The 15120-nt window shown below is 45.7% G+C and overlaps 1 protein-coding gene across 7 annotated transcripts in view; it reads left to right on the top strand.

Annotated features, from left to right (window-relative positions):
• BCL6 (BCL6 transcription repressor) overlaps nucleotides 1-15120 on the top strand; it is a 71409-nt gene that overhangs the window by 45784 nt on the left and 10505 nt on the right. For 2 of the 7 annotated variants that reach the window (XM_044273172.1, XM_044273165.1), the window contains exon 1: nucleotides 10846-10913. The exons of 2 other annotated variants lie outside the window; for them this stretch is intronic. The gene's annotated coding sequence lies outside the window, so the exon portion shown is untranslated. Of the gene's footprint in view, nucleotides 1-10676; nucleotides 10810-10845; nucleotides 10914-15120 lie in introns of those variants that run through there. 3 more of the 7 variants (XM_044273169.1, XM_044273168.1, XM_044273171.1) reach the window with 3 other exon arrangements.

Genomic DNA, 15120 nt, shown 5'->3' with positions numbered 1-15120 from the left:
GCTTTCAACACATATGACCGCCAACGTGAACTGAGAATGTATTTTTCTGTCTGCACTGAAATAGGCCACTAAATGCTTTATACACATATAACCGCCGCCGAACTGAACTGAGAATGTATTTTTCTGTTTCTACTGAAATAGACCACTAAACGCTTTCAACACATATAACCGCCGCTGACGTGAACTGAGAATGTATTTTTCTGTTTGTACTGAAATAGGCCACTAAATGCTTTATACACATATAACCGCCGCCGAACTGAACTGAGAATGTATTTTTCTGTTTCTACTGAAATAGACCACTAAACGCTTTCAACACATATAACCGCCGCTGACGTGAACTGAGAATGTATTTTTCTGTTTGTACTGAAATAGGCCACTAAATGCTTTATACACATATAACCGCTGCCGACATGAACTGAGAATGTATTTTTCTGTTTGTACTGAAATACAAAATAACACATATAACCGCCGCACTGACTGACTGCTACCGCCGCTACTTCCTTGAACCCCTCCACCACTATTTCCCGGAAGGTAGGCTGCTGCGAAGCAGGTGTCCTACCCCGGGCATGTTTGGCTCCCAACCTCTCACTGCTTTTACCCTGCTGACTCCCAGCCATGCTTTCAACACATATAACCGCCGATGTGAACTGAGAATATATTTTTCTTTTTGTACTGAAATATGCCAGTAAACGCTTTCAGCAAGAAATAAAAGCTTGAATGACAGAGCTGTCTAATGACTATTTGGATCCCCAAATAATCATTCCCTGCACTTGTAAATCACTTTCCTATAAATATCCCAAGCGCCTTATGACGTCTCTCTCTGCACTAAGATGCTGTGAAATTATTCCTGCCTATGCTTTCCCTGCACTTATAAAAAAAAAAATCTGTCTTTTTTTTCCCACAATCGTTTTTCCAATATCTGTCTGTAGCGCCTTCACACATCTGTCCTTGCACTCTGAACGCTGGAAAATATCTGACTGTAAGATGGCCGACGTATTAATAGGGCTAAAATGAAAAAAGGACCAGCACTCGCTATTAGTATATACTCTTGTGATTGTCACATCCCAGTGATGTGACAATATATATTACAAGATTATATACTACTAGCGAGTGCCGGTCCTTTTTTCCTTTTATCTACATGGGACGCTTGCCCTGGGACATGCGCACCGCCACTCTGTTTCCCGCAGTGCCGATTGATATATTGTATTTATAGGGCTGTGACATCACAGAGCTGGCTGGCTGCTGATTGGCTTTATGCAGGTATGTCAATCTGGGTGATCCCGCTTTCCCAGAGTTCCTTGCCCCATCTCCTCACACGTGTAGCTGCCATTTTAAGAAAAATGCGATTAGTTACCACAAAGCGAGAGGAAAATCGCATTTGTTGCAAATTTTATTTATCCTGAATTCCACTTTATCAGCTTCGATTCGCTCATCTCTAATTATAAGTGATGAATGTCTATGGGCCCATTTACATGGGCAGAATATCAGGCCCGTTACTGGGAACAAACATTTGTATGAACGCTTATTCCCAGGTGATGTCATTGTTCACGTGGCACATCATTTGTCGGCAGTTGCTTGCTCTTTGACATACAATGACATCTGTATGAGCACAAATGATTGTAGCAACAAGTATTCATCCTCACACACATGCCCTTGTCCCAGTAGTGCCCCAGAAGTTATAATGTTCCTGTTCCAGTATTTATAATGCCTCTTCCTCCAGTAGTTATAATACCCCTGACCCCAGTAGTTATAATGCTCCTTCTCCCAGTAGTTATAATGCTCCTTCCCCCCAGTAGTTATAATGCTCCTTCCCCCCCAGTAGTTATAATGCTCCTTCCCCCCAGTAGTTATAATGCTCCTTCCCCCCAGTAGTTATAATGCTCCTTCCCCCCAGTAGTTATAATGCTCCTTCCCCCCAGTAGTTATAATGCTCCTTCCCCCCAGTAGTTATAATGCTCCTGTCCCCAGTACTTATAATGCCCCTGTCCACAGTAGTTATAATGCCCCGGTCCCAGCAGTTATAAAGTATTTGCCCCCGGTAGTTATGATACCCCTGCCCCCAGTAGTTATAATACTCCAGCCCCCCAGTAGTTATAATACTCCAGCTCCCCAATACTTATAATGCCCCTGTCCACCGTAGCTATAATGCCCCGGTCCCAGCAGTTATAAAGTATCTGCCCCCGGTAGTTATGATACCCCTGCCCCCAGTAGTTATAATACTCCAGCCCCCCAGTAGTTATAATGCTCCTGTCCCCAGTAGTTATAAAGCCCCTGTCCCCTATAGTGCACTGGCAGTTATACTGTGCCAACCCCTGTAGTTCCCCAATGGCATAGTCCCCCAAAGTGAAAAAGTGAATTTTCTTCAAACTGGGGGTTAGGGGTGTGTGTCCTCTCTTTTGCAGCTCTCTCCCCATCACAGCTCAGGGGCACGTCCTTTCTGCTGCAGCTCTCTTTCTAGCACAGTTCAGGGGTGTCCCTTTTTAGGGGGCATGTCCGTTCTAGTGCAGCTCTCTCCTGTAATGGTCACAGCTTCTAACAGTAGATGCAGCTGGTGGCAGTTAACGGGTGGAACCGAGCATGTGTGACCACCTCAGGGAGGTGGACAGATTAATAAAGAAAAGAACAATACAGCACTATACTGATATGCTTTGATGTATAACTCAGTAGCTATACTAAATGTTTAATCACATGTGATTGGAAAATAATATTTTTCGTGGGACAATGTCTTTAAAGTGGCACTGTATTATCAGTAAACTTTTGATACATCATAGGGACATATCAAAAGTTCAGATTGGTGGTCTGAGGGCTGAGACCCCTGTGATCTCTAGTACCAGGTGAGAAAGCGCTCGCTTAGCACGCTGTCTCTCCTTGCTGCAGGACATGAAGTGGGACAGATTCAATAGAAAGTGTATGGGCCCATCTTGCTCCTGTCTCATGCAGCACGCAGAGAGAGAACGCTAAGCAAGCGCTTCACTCCCCTCGTTTTAGAGATCATAGGGGTCTCAGTACTCAGAAACTAAACTTATCATATGACATATCAAAAGTTTACTGAAAGTACAGTGCCGCTTTAAGCAACTGGTGTATATATATATACTATTAATCACATTACGCTACCATTAGCATTATGTTTAGCTCTGGAGACTTCTCTTCTGGAAAGTTATTGGCAAAATATTAAAGGGAACCTGTCACCCAAAAATCGTCTATCAAGCTGTTTACAGTACCTTATAGTGCTGTGTCCTCGTTTCTCGATGCACTTTTTCTTCGTTTTGCCGCATGTCTGCTCATTCAGAAATCGTAGTTATATTCAGCTGCTGCCCCGTGCTGCAAGTCAGGCTTGAAGTCACGGGGGCAGCGGCCTCGGCGTCTTCCATGGCCCTCTCCCCGCCCCCTGCCTCTGTGACTGACACCCGAACATCCGAATCCGGGACCGCGCTCAACGGCCGCATGCGCAGTAAAGGGCGGCAGGAGCGCGGTCCCGGCTGCCGCGCGTACTACGGGCCGTCTTACTTTCGCCGCACTGCGCATGCGCCCGACATCCTGTATCAAACGCGCCCGCGCCCGGCATCTGGGCGCGGGCGCGTTTGATACAGGATGTCGGGCGCATGCGCAGTGCGGCGAAAGTAAGACGGCGCGTAGTACGCGCGGCAGCCGGGACCGCGCTCCTGCCGCCCTTTACTGCGCATGCGGCCGTTGAGCGCGGTCCCGGATTCGGATGTTCGGGTGTCAGTCACAGAGGCAGGGGGCGGGGAGAGGGCCATGGAAGACGCCGAGGCCGCTGCCCCCGTGACTTCAAGCCTGACTTGCAGCACGGGGCAGCAGCTGAATATAACTACGATTTCTGAATGAGCAGACATGCGGCAAAACGAAGAAAAAGTGCATCGAGAAACGAGGACACAGCACTATAAGGTACTGTAAACAGCTTGATAGACGATTTTTGGGTGACAGGTTCCCTTTAAGGATCCAAACAAAGCTGACAAAAATAATAAAAGGTCTGAAAAATAAAACATAGCAGGGAAGACATTTGCGGTAACTATTGTGAGGATTAAGATGGCAGTATTATGCAAAAGACAGATAAGGCACGGATGGTGGGAACAGAAGGAGTAATACAGGTGGTCGATCTGATTTGTTATGTTAAAAATGTATTAAAACTATAAACAAGCACAAGAAAATAAAATTATAAGAATTAAAGCAAAGTAAATGGGCCACTTGGTCACAGTCTTATGTGACTATGTAATTTCTTCATATCCATAAAATATAATTAAACAAAAATAAATATTGAAATCTTTGTCCATTCTTGTGTTATGATTAACCCCTTCCCGATCGCCCCCATACATGTGCGACAGAAGCCGGGACTTTAAAGATGGCACCCGCTCAGAAGCTGAGCAGGCGTAATAGCCGATGGGTTTTACACAACAGACACCAAGAGGCAAAGTTTGTGATCTGAGATCATGCCAATCATGGACTTTTTACCCCTCAGATGCCATGGTCAATTGCGACCACAGTAACTGAGAGGTCTTTCCCTGGGAGCTCCCAAACAGCTCAGGAATTGTTCAGTTGCTGTGGCAGCCTCGGGAACCTATGGGAGAAACGATCATGTGAAGTCCCCTCTAAGGGGACTTAAAAATGTGAAAATAAAAGTAAAAAAATTTAAATCAAGGCCATAAAAAATAATTAAAATAAACAATAAAAAATTAAGATCATAGGCATCTCTGCATCCTAAAATGCCCATACAATTAAATTCTAAACATATTTATCCCACCCAAAATGGTCAATTTGCTTCACCTTCAAAAAACTGAATAAAAAGTGATCAAAAAGTCAAACTCATCCCAAATTGGTACAGATTGAGCCCTAAGACAACTCCATAGATATAAAAGTGGGGGTCGGAATATGGCAATGCATAGAAAAAATATATTTTTTTCCAAAGTTTTTTCCCCAAAGTATTAAAGAAAAATTCTAAAAATGTGGTATCGCTGTAACCTGACTGACTCACACAGATATTATATATACACACACACATTATATATATGCAGTACATACGCATATATTATATGTGTACACACATACACATGTCTTCTGGGTAGCAGCTCTGCTGTTTTAGACATACAGCCTCTTATAAAGCCGCAGAACCCACACAGGTTTGGGGTTAACTTGTGCGCGCCTTCTGCCTGCCCCCTGACCCTTTGGTTACTGCAGCTCTCTGGGGTAGACCCACTCGGAGAAAGAACTCATCCTAGCTGTTTCTTGTAGGCTGCTTTCCAGCTTGTAAACATTATTTTGATCCTCTCCACAGTTCACATTTATATGTTTGTTCTTGAATAGTAATGCCTCGGCACTTCAGTCTGTTCACAACAATAAGTCTACATTAAAAAAAAAGCCGGTAAAAACAGTACAATGGCCCGTTTTTTAACAGCTGTTATTTTAACTGGTGCGTTCTAAGAAATCGCCCCCTTCAATTTTTCGGGGGCTGTCGGTCCGTGAAAACAGCTAAAATAAGGACACGTTTTATTTTTTGATGGCCATTATTCACCGGCTGCTAAAAACAAATGGCCACGTGAATATTTCTATAGACTTCGATAGATCTGAAAACACCCATCACTTTCAGTGGTGAACCAGGGGCTCCAGACTCATGCTATTATGTCCATATTACATGATTCAGTGCAAAGCTTTTGCCTTAGGCTGCTGTCACATGTTTAGTTTTTTTTTTATGCAGTTTTTAAAGCCAAAACCCGGAGTGAATTCAAAAACGAGAAGAAGTCGTATCTGCCATTAATACTTTCTCTTTAAGATCCACTCCTGATTTTGGCTTCAAAAAGTGCAGCAAAAAGCCTGAATATGTGGCCGAACCCTTATCAGCAAATCAGCCTCTGAAATGACTTTCTGCCTATACAGGTGACATATGCGTTATCTATAGGTGTATACAGGCCTGCAGGTAAAGTGCAAAAAATGGAACCTCAAGTTATTAGTTCACAAACTCAGCTCTGCTACATCCGTACTTGTATTTTTAAGTCATAATTCATCATATTTTCTTCTTTGCTGCTGGACTTTAAGGTCACATTAGCAATAACTATTATTTTGTTTCCTCAATTACTACTGAGCAGTGTCCAAAACGGAATGCAATTAGCTATTACTATTAGGCTACTTGCACATTAGAGGTTTTTGCGGATCCGTCATGGATCTGCAAAAACGCTTCCGTTACCATAATACAATAATAATAATAATCTTTATTTCTATAGCGCCAACATATTCCGCAGCGCCTTACAATTCAGGGGTTCATGTACAGTCATAGATAACATAACAACAGACAAGTTGATTATTACAAGAGGAATGAGCGCCCTGCTCGCAAGAGCTTACAATCTATGCTTGTTATGTACGATAGTCCAGCCATCTTGGGAGAATAGGGGAGCAGATCTAAAGCCACATGAGACGGTCAGCAGCCAACGGATCCGGTTGTATTATGTCTTCTATAGCCATGACAGATCCGTCTTGAACACCATTGAATGTCAATGGGGGACGGATCCGTTTTCAATTGTGTCAGAGAAAACGGATCCGTCCTGACACACAATTTAAGTAAATGGGGACGGATCATTTTTCTCTGACACAATAGAAAACGGATTCGTCTTGCTCCGCACCACATCACTGCTTGCAGCGTTTTTCTGTCCGCGATGGGGACGCAACCAAACGGAACGGAATACATTGTGGTGCATTCCGTTTCGTTCAGTTCAGTTTTGTCCCCATTGACAATGAATCGGGACAAAACTGAAGCGTTTTCTTCCGATATTGAGATCTTATGACGGATCTCCATAGTGGAATTGAAAACGCTAATGTGAAAGTAGCCTTATCTGTCTGGCCTTGATTAGGGAAAGTGCACGATGCTGCACATAGCGGAGACGAATGTCTTTTGGATGACATCACGTTTATTGAGATGATGCTGTCAATTTCTCTCTTTCTTATCAGATGTTCCTAAACTCTATTAAAACACAAATAATAATAATATATATTGGTTGGAAACAGGGACAAATCCTTTTGGGGGTCAACTTCTAGCTCAGCTCTGTTTTAGCTTCTTTGCTTTTCCATTCTATCCCTTGCTGTATATGGTCTGTCTATACAGCCGGGGACTCCCATAGTCAACAGACCACACAATGCGAAGTGCTCTAGCAGCGCACATTATGATAGCCAATTTCCCTTTTGTAGTAAGCAGTACAAAGCGTTGTGCATTTCCTATGAGACAGCAGTGTGAAGGAGCAGGGCCTGTATAGCTGTGTGGTGCATCAGACAGACTTTGCCCCTTGTATGATGACTTGTGTATAAGAGCTCAGGTTATTAATTAACCAGGACTAACAATCTGGTATTTCTTCATCCAGTGGATGGGAAGCAGTAAAGGCAGATTTTGGCCGGGGACTTTATTACGGCTCAGGACCCATGGGAATGCACCCATGACTGGAATGTAATGCTTCTACATGCAGGACAAAAACAAACCAGGCAGCAGTCACTCTCAATGGAAAAGTACCAGTGCTTGTCTATCATATTGTACTCGGGGACAGGATCAGAAACGGCTTAGATCTGCTGCAATAGGATCAGGAGCACGAAGGGCGTTCAACCAGCCAGACACTAACGTGTGACAGGGCGATCATACAGCAAGCATCCCAAATACTCAGCCTTACTTCTAGAAAACACATGGATCCTAAATATAGCCCGGCCCCTACCCACACCGACGGGTTACATGTAGCATTGCATAATAATCACTGTACATGTCTCATACCAACGACATACATGTAGCATTGCATAATAATCACTGTACATTTCTCATACCGACGACATACATGTAGCATTGCATAATAATCACTGTACATGTCTCATACCGACGACATACGTGTAGCATTGCATAATAATCACTGTACATGTCTCATACCGACGACATACATGTAGCATTGCATAATAATCACTGTACATGTCTCATACCGACGACATACATGTAGCATTGCATAATAATCACTGTACATATCTCATACCGACGGGTTACATGTAGCATTGCATAATAATCACTGTACATGTCTCATACCGACGACATACATGTAGCATTGCATAATAATCACTGTACATATCTCATACCGACGGGTTACATGTAGCATTGCATAATAATCACTGTACATGTCTCATACCGACGACATACATGTGGCATTGCATAATAATCACTGTACATATCTCATACCGACGGGTTACATGTAGCATTGCATAATAATCACTGTACATGTCTCATACCGACGGGTTACATGTAGCATTGCATAATAATCACTGTACATGTCTCATACCGACGACATACGTGTAGCATTGCATAATAATCACTGTACATGTCTCATACCGACGACATACATGTAGCATTGTATAATAATCACTGTACATGTCTCATACCAACGGCATACATGTAGCATTGTATAATAATCACTGTACATGTCTCATACCGACGGGTTACATGTAGCATTGCATAATAATCACTGTACATGTCTCATACCGACGGGTTACATGTAGCATTGTATAATAATCACTGTACATGTCTCATACCGACGGGTTACATGTAGCATTGTATAATATTCACTGTACATGTCTCATACTGACGGGTTACATGTAGCATTGTATAATATTCACTGTACAGTGTCTCATACCTTACATGTAGCATTGTATAATAATCACTGTACATGTCTCATACCGACGGGTTACATGTAGCATTGTATAATATTCACTGTACATGTCTCATACTGACGGCATACATGTAGCATTGTATAATAATCACTGTACATGTCTCATACCGACGGGTTACATGTAGCATTGCATAATAATGCTGTGCGCGAAATTGGCACCTGACCAGTGAGTGTTAATATGCCCAATAGTTAGCACAGGGTGGATCTTCCCTCTTGGTGTGCATTTCTTTCTGAATGTTTTGATGAATTAGGTCACCTGGCAAAGACAAGGTTAAATATTCTGACACTTCAGGTTTTTTTCAGCTGCTGGAGCAATATCTTGACGTGCCGGATGCCTAAACACCCACTGGATTTCAATCCATTAACAACTTGGGCCCATAGTGCCCGGTTGTTAAAAAGTAGGTCACCAAAAAAAAAAAAAGAGAGAGACAGGAGATAGGCCAAAAACATCACAACACGCAGACTACCTGAGTGTACACAGAGGCCTAGCCGCCAGGCTGCGCCACACCATAGGTGGCTGATGTGTGGTAGGCACTGCCAGGGCAAAGATGGGTTTGCAGTTCAGCTCCTTGGGACTGCACGGTTTGCCTTACCAGAATAGATTCACCTTACGTCCTGTGGATAACATCAGAGGACTAAAGGTGGATTTTGGGGGAAACTGGCCAACCATCTAATCTCTATAGGGGTATCCTAACTTTTCCATGATGACAGAAAGAAGGATCGGCATGTTGGACTCAGCTCTGCTACGTTTGACCCCTACCCCCCCCATTCCTACTACTGCTGTGCATATCCAGTCACCTGTAACACGTCACAGGTCATGAATTACACGTAGCGATCATTTCCACAACACCTTTATTGCCGAACTACACGTAGCTAGAAGAGCATGAGAAGGAATATTTGACATTTCCGATGAGAGCAGAAAATGGTCTGGACTGCAAGAGTTAAAATAGAACTAAAAGCGACCGCAGCAGAAAGTATGAAAGGATCCGAAATGATGCGACTTCCTTGGTGGAGGTTTTTGTCTCCTTTAAGGCTGCACCACTTTCTCTATTTCACACAGACGCATGTAGCAGAGCAGAGTTTGTCAGATGTAGGAGAGCAGACTTCCCACTGTGCAAAACCATGGAGCCCCAAAGAGTTAAGTCCCCAACATCAGCTCTGCTACATGCGCCTTTCTGTGGGAACTGTGACAACCTTGAGGAGTTAAAGCCATTGTGTCAGTGATTAAAGCTGTCATGTTAGAGACACAGGCTGCGGCATAAAACCGCGCTCAATCTGATTAGCCGGCCCGTAATCCTGTTTCCGGCTACTGATGTAAGAGTTGTGGCGCTCATTGGGACTTGTCAGTATGCCACTCTCACTTGGTGCCTGCTTGATTAGCCCATGGGAAGCCACAGACAGACCCCACCCCAGGCACCCACACATGCCACCTAAACTTTGCCAGCCCAAGACAAGGTGTCACCCATGCCAGTTAGACAGAGATGTGCTGCTGTCACTAATGCCAGGCTCAGACAGAAGTGGGCAGCAGCTAGACACAACACAACACACAATGCAGAGGGCACAAGACAGTAAAGAAGGTGCACAGCCTGCCAGCTCATACCATACCCCTTCCAGTCCAGGGACCAGCCCTAGTGCTGCAGAACGAGGGCTCCGGCTGCATAGGTCCCAGTCCCCGCACTGAGTGGACCTGGCACTGCCACCCTGCCGGGGACGTGTGTAGGGGGGAAGGAGGTTTTATTAGGGAGCTGTGTGCAGTCAGTGTATGGAGCGCAGCCTAGCAGCGCAGTCTCTCTTATGTCACAGAATAGCAAATTAGTTCTCAGAATTTCGGGGCTGGCCTTCGAAGTTGAAAGCCTACGTCACGGCCAAAGACATACCACGTGACTCCCCAGCCGGGCGAAACCAAGTCACTCAGGGGGGTCCGGGTAGCCCTATATGCTCAAAGCCCGATTAAAAGCAGCAAAAAAGATGAACCCCTATGAAGGGCATTTTTTTCTGGCTGGGCAGCGTGCCCGGAGGAACCCCAAGTGCCCGCAGACGGCGACGATAGGCAGAAGGACAGTGAAAGGGGCTGGCTGGGAGACTCTCCGTCCTCCCCCGCCTTCTTATAATGGTAAGATCAGAAGCTCAAATTCCGAGAATTGAGCCCTGTTGATTCTTAGAACTGGGGGTTCTTAGAAGTGGTGATGCAAGGATTTTCTAGGAAAGCCCTACCAGGTGATTGCTTCTCTTTCATTCTGTTTTTATGACTTGCTGGGGCTGGAGGCTGCTGGCTCCTCTCCTCTCTCCCCTTTGCCTCTCTTGTCATTTCTCCTGCTGTATTGCTGCTCACTTTGCTCGGGAGCTGACAGTGTGCCCGTGCTGCTGTGCCTGGCATGTTGTGGCATTAGTCGCTGCTGCCCTCCCTGTCTCTGTCTGGCTTCCCTGCTCCATACGTGTGTGTGTGTGTGCGCAGGAGACTGTCTGGAGGGTGGCAGTGCCCCTTCCCTCACCTTACAGGGGGCAGCAGCGATAACGGGGTGGATTTATGGAGCTGCTGGCTGGCAGGGAGGGCGCAGTCTGGCTGCCCAAAAACTCTCCAGGAGGATTAGGAGGATTTCTGGCTAATGGTGCCCGTTTTGAGGGGATTAGGGCCGGCGGCGGCTGCGGGGAGGACGTTCCCTCTCGCGCTCCTCTCCATTGGCAGCGCAGTCTGCTCAGTGTTTACTATGAAGGAACTTGGCACAGGGGGGCGCCTCGTAAATCACCATCGCCCAGTGAACTTGTGCTGGCGCCGCTCCACACGCTACTCCCGGAGACCACCGCACGGAGCAGGCTGGGGGTCCCGAGGCGCGCGGCTGGTGCCCATGGCTGTGCCCTGACAGGGCGCCTCGTTCTAGTCATGCATTCCCCGTGTCACTTTGTTATTATTATTTATGTTTTGTTGACTCTCCTAAATGCATTGTAATCCCCGCTCGGGGGTGCCCACCTGTGCCCTCTTTAGTACCAGGCGCACGCTGTAGTACATTGGACGCCACATGTCTGTATGGCACTCGGCGCCCTCCAGGTTATAGGACATTTTGTATTCCATGATGCCAGTAGTCGCTTCCTCCAGCGCAGGAACGCCGTCCACACAAGTGGTAAATAACAGATGTCTGCGCGCGGTGTCTGGGGCGGGAGCGCCCCCTGCCGCTCACTAGCAGAACGGCGCTCTTTGATAAAATTCCCCAGCGACGCGCTAAATTTAGAGAAAACGCTGCCGACACTGAGGGGGAAGCGGCGGAGCCGTACTTACCTCGCCGCCTAAATGGTGGCCTTTATACCCCTCCTTGGAAGCCTTGCCAAGGGGTCAAATAATACACGCTTCCCCCCCTGTGGCTTGACTGGAGGTTAACTGGAGGTTTCGCATTCCTCCGCACTGGCTGAAGGGCACGGATGGATTTTTAGGCGATGTGTTTGTGAGGGAAGATATCATGGCGCTCCATCCTCATGTCTTCTCTCAGGCTGGGGACACTGTATATATATATATATATATATATATATATATATATATATATCTCCTGCAACGACCATTGTAGTCGCCACTTGTCAGGGGCCAGATGCTGCAGAGCTGCGCAGGGTGTTATTTGTGGCAACTAAACTCCATTGCCTTCTTGGCTTGACTCATAGACTTGCGAAGGGTTAAATGAGAAATGTCAGGAGTCTTCTCCTCAGTGTTGTGCCCGGTGAAGGTTTGGGGCACTGGGGTGAAGGTGGGCACGCTATTTCTGCACTGATAATTATGTACTGGCCAGGCACCTGCAATTTAGGGGAAGCCTGTGTAAAATATAAAGCCTCCATCCATAGATGCAGCTCTTGGGTGGCACAAGCCATGGAAAAAAGGGACAAAATATAGGTTCCATAATAGAAACATGGTCCTTGGCCGGGGGCTGGTGTCATATTTGGGAGGGCAGGAATGTAGCTGGCCCCGTCACAAATACAAAGGAGGTGTCTCTAACCAACGCATTCCGCGCCAGGTCCAAGCCAGAGACCTGTCATTTCATGGCGGGAGGGGGGGGACTTGTTGAGTCAGGATTCAGAAAAACTCCATTTCATTTTTTTATTTAAGCAAGAAAAGGGCAAAACAGCAGAACAAACGTGTGAGTGTTTATCCAAACACAACTTTTCTGAGGGACAGAAGAGCGCCTGCCAGAGCGCGCACTGCCATCTAGTGGCCGCCGGCGGGATCCCTCGGGGCTCTTCACATCGTGTATAAGGCCGGGCTCACATGAATTATTTTTTTGTCATCCGTTTAACGTATACATTGGGAAAAGAAAGCGTAGCCTGCATAATATCCTGCATAAAAAAGTATATGTTAAGGTCTCCTTTTCTTTACAGTGGAACTGTATGGTGAACAGATGCCGCCGCTGCATGGCATCAGTCTGAGGCATATACGGTTTTTGTATACATTGAGCAGATGGCAAAAAACGTGATGTGACCCCCAGTCTAAAGCTGCGTGTTTGTATTACGTTTAATTAGGAGCGTAAAACTGGAAGGCCAGGTTCACATTATGTGTTTGTATTACATTTAACATATACGACAAACGGATGGAGACAGTGGCCTCCGCCACCAAAGGGTTGCATTGTAAGGCTACTTTCACACTCGCGTTTGGTGCGAACCCGCCATGGATCTGCACAGACGGATCAGTTCAGATAATACAACCGCATGCATCCGTTAAGAACGGATTAGTTTGTATTATCTGTAACATAGCCAAAACGGATCCGTCTTGAACACCATTGAAAGTCAGTGGGGGACGGATCAGTTTTCTATTGTGCCAGATTGTGTCAGAGAAAACGGATCCGTCGCCATTGACTTACATTGTGTGTCAGAACGGATCTGTTTGGCTCAGTTTCGTCAGACGGACCCCAAAACGCTGAAAGCAGCACCCCCAGAGCGGAATGGAGACTGATCGGAGGCAAACTGATGCATTCTGAGCGGATTCTTTTCTATTCAGAATGCATTAGGGCAAAACTGATCCATTTTGGACCTCTTGTGAGAGCCCTGAACGGATCTCACCAACAGAAAGCTAAAACGCCAGTGTGAAAGTAGCCTAAAAACAATATACGTTTTTTGGTAGTGTAGTGTACTACACTTTTGCATCCTTTTTTTCCCCCTAATGTATATGTTACACCTAGGGCAAACACGTGATGTGAACACAGCCTAATACACTACGCTGTCTGCAAAGAAATGCCACTGGGGTATCCGTTTATTATGAACGTCATGTGTATGTGTTAAACGCGATGTGAACGCTGTCATGCCTGGACATGATTACAGACCTTCTGTTTCCGCCATGTCGTATATAAAAATATGCAAAACATTGTACACTTAGTATCTGAAATAAAACAAGTTTTCTTTGGGTGTTATGTTTATTAGACTTTTCATGCCTATAAACCAAGAGGGCATTTATGTCTTGGACGCAGCTTCTGTGACTGATATACAGCCCACGAGAGGTGGGGCGAGCTGTAGTTGGCACCAAGCCTATGGGCTCACCCCCACCCTCAGACACCACAGCAGGTTCTGATCATGACGGCGTTGGGCTCCATGAGGGCTTCACTTCTGTGTGTGCCCGAGCTCCATGCCACACATTGCTGCTGTGGTATCTACTGACTGCTATGCCAGCTCTTCTGGCAGGACGTTTGCAACGTGACGCCTCCATGACAGGGCAGAGCTGGCCTTCTCATCTGTTACATACCTTTTTTTTTGTTGCAATGACAATTTTTATCTTTTGCCAGGGCACACGACGGCTGGTGGGATTAACCAGTTGAGTGCTGCGCCTTCTTGTGTCGCTGCTCTCCTCTGATACTGTTACAAGCTGTTGGTTAAATAAGGAATGAGTAACATCGCAGGGAGCGCTCGCTGCCAGTCACAAATCCCAGGCGGCCTTTTAAATTATTAATCCATTGAACTTGAAAGTGATTCTCTGCTGGAAAGCAAACTGGGCAAATTGCCCCTCATAACAGTTTTTCATATGAGGAACAGATTAAAACCCCTTTTTTTAATAGGAGAGCATGAGTTATCCCTTGAGACATTGAAGCAGCAGAATTGCTCCTGTGGCAGAGCAGGGGTGCACTGATAACATCTGGAAATGATGTATATTACTATTTTATGGAATACATGCTCATGCGTTATATCACATGAGGCTTCAACAGGTCGAATGGATTGTGGCCGTGACATTACAGGGCATGGCAGCCCCAAGGTTTGATAGATGCCACTATACCAATGCCTTTTGTCCTTGGGTCTTGTTACTGCTCCTTCATCCCCCTGCTTGCACATAACTACCTCTTGGGCCTCTATAGTAACAGTTGGAAAAACGTATACATGAGTCTGGCTTGAAAATTAGATACTGACAACAGTCAGGCTGATGGTGCTGTAGATTTAGAAGTTTCCCACCTCCCAATGCTCCTAT

This window comes from Bufo gargarizans, unplaced genomic scaffold, assembly GCF_014858855.1.
Source record: "Bufo gargarizans isolate SCDJY-AF-19 unplaced genomic scaffold, ASM1485885v1 fragScaff_scaffold_437_pilon, whole genome shotgun sequence".
Taxonomy (NCBI): Eukaryota; Metazoa; Chordata; class Amphibia; order Anura; family Bufonidae; genus Bufo; species Bufo gargarizans.
This window is presented reverse-complemented; position numbering and strand designations above follow the sequence as displayed.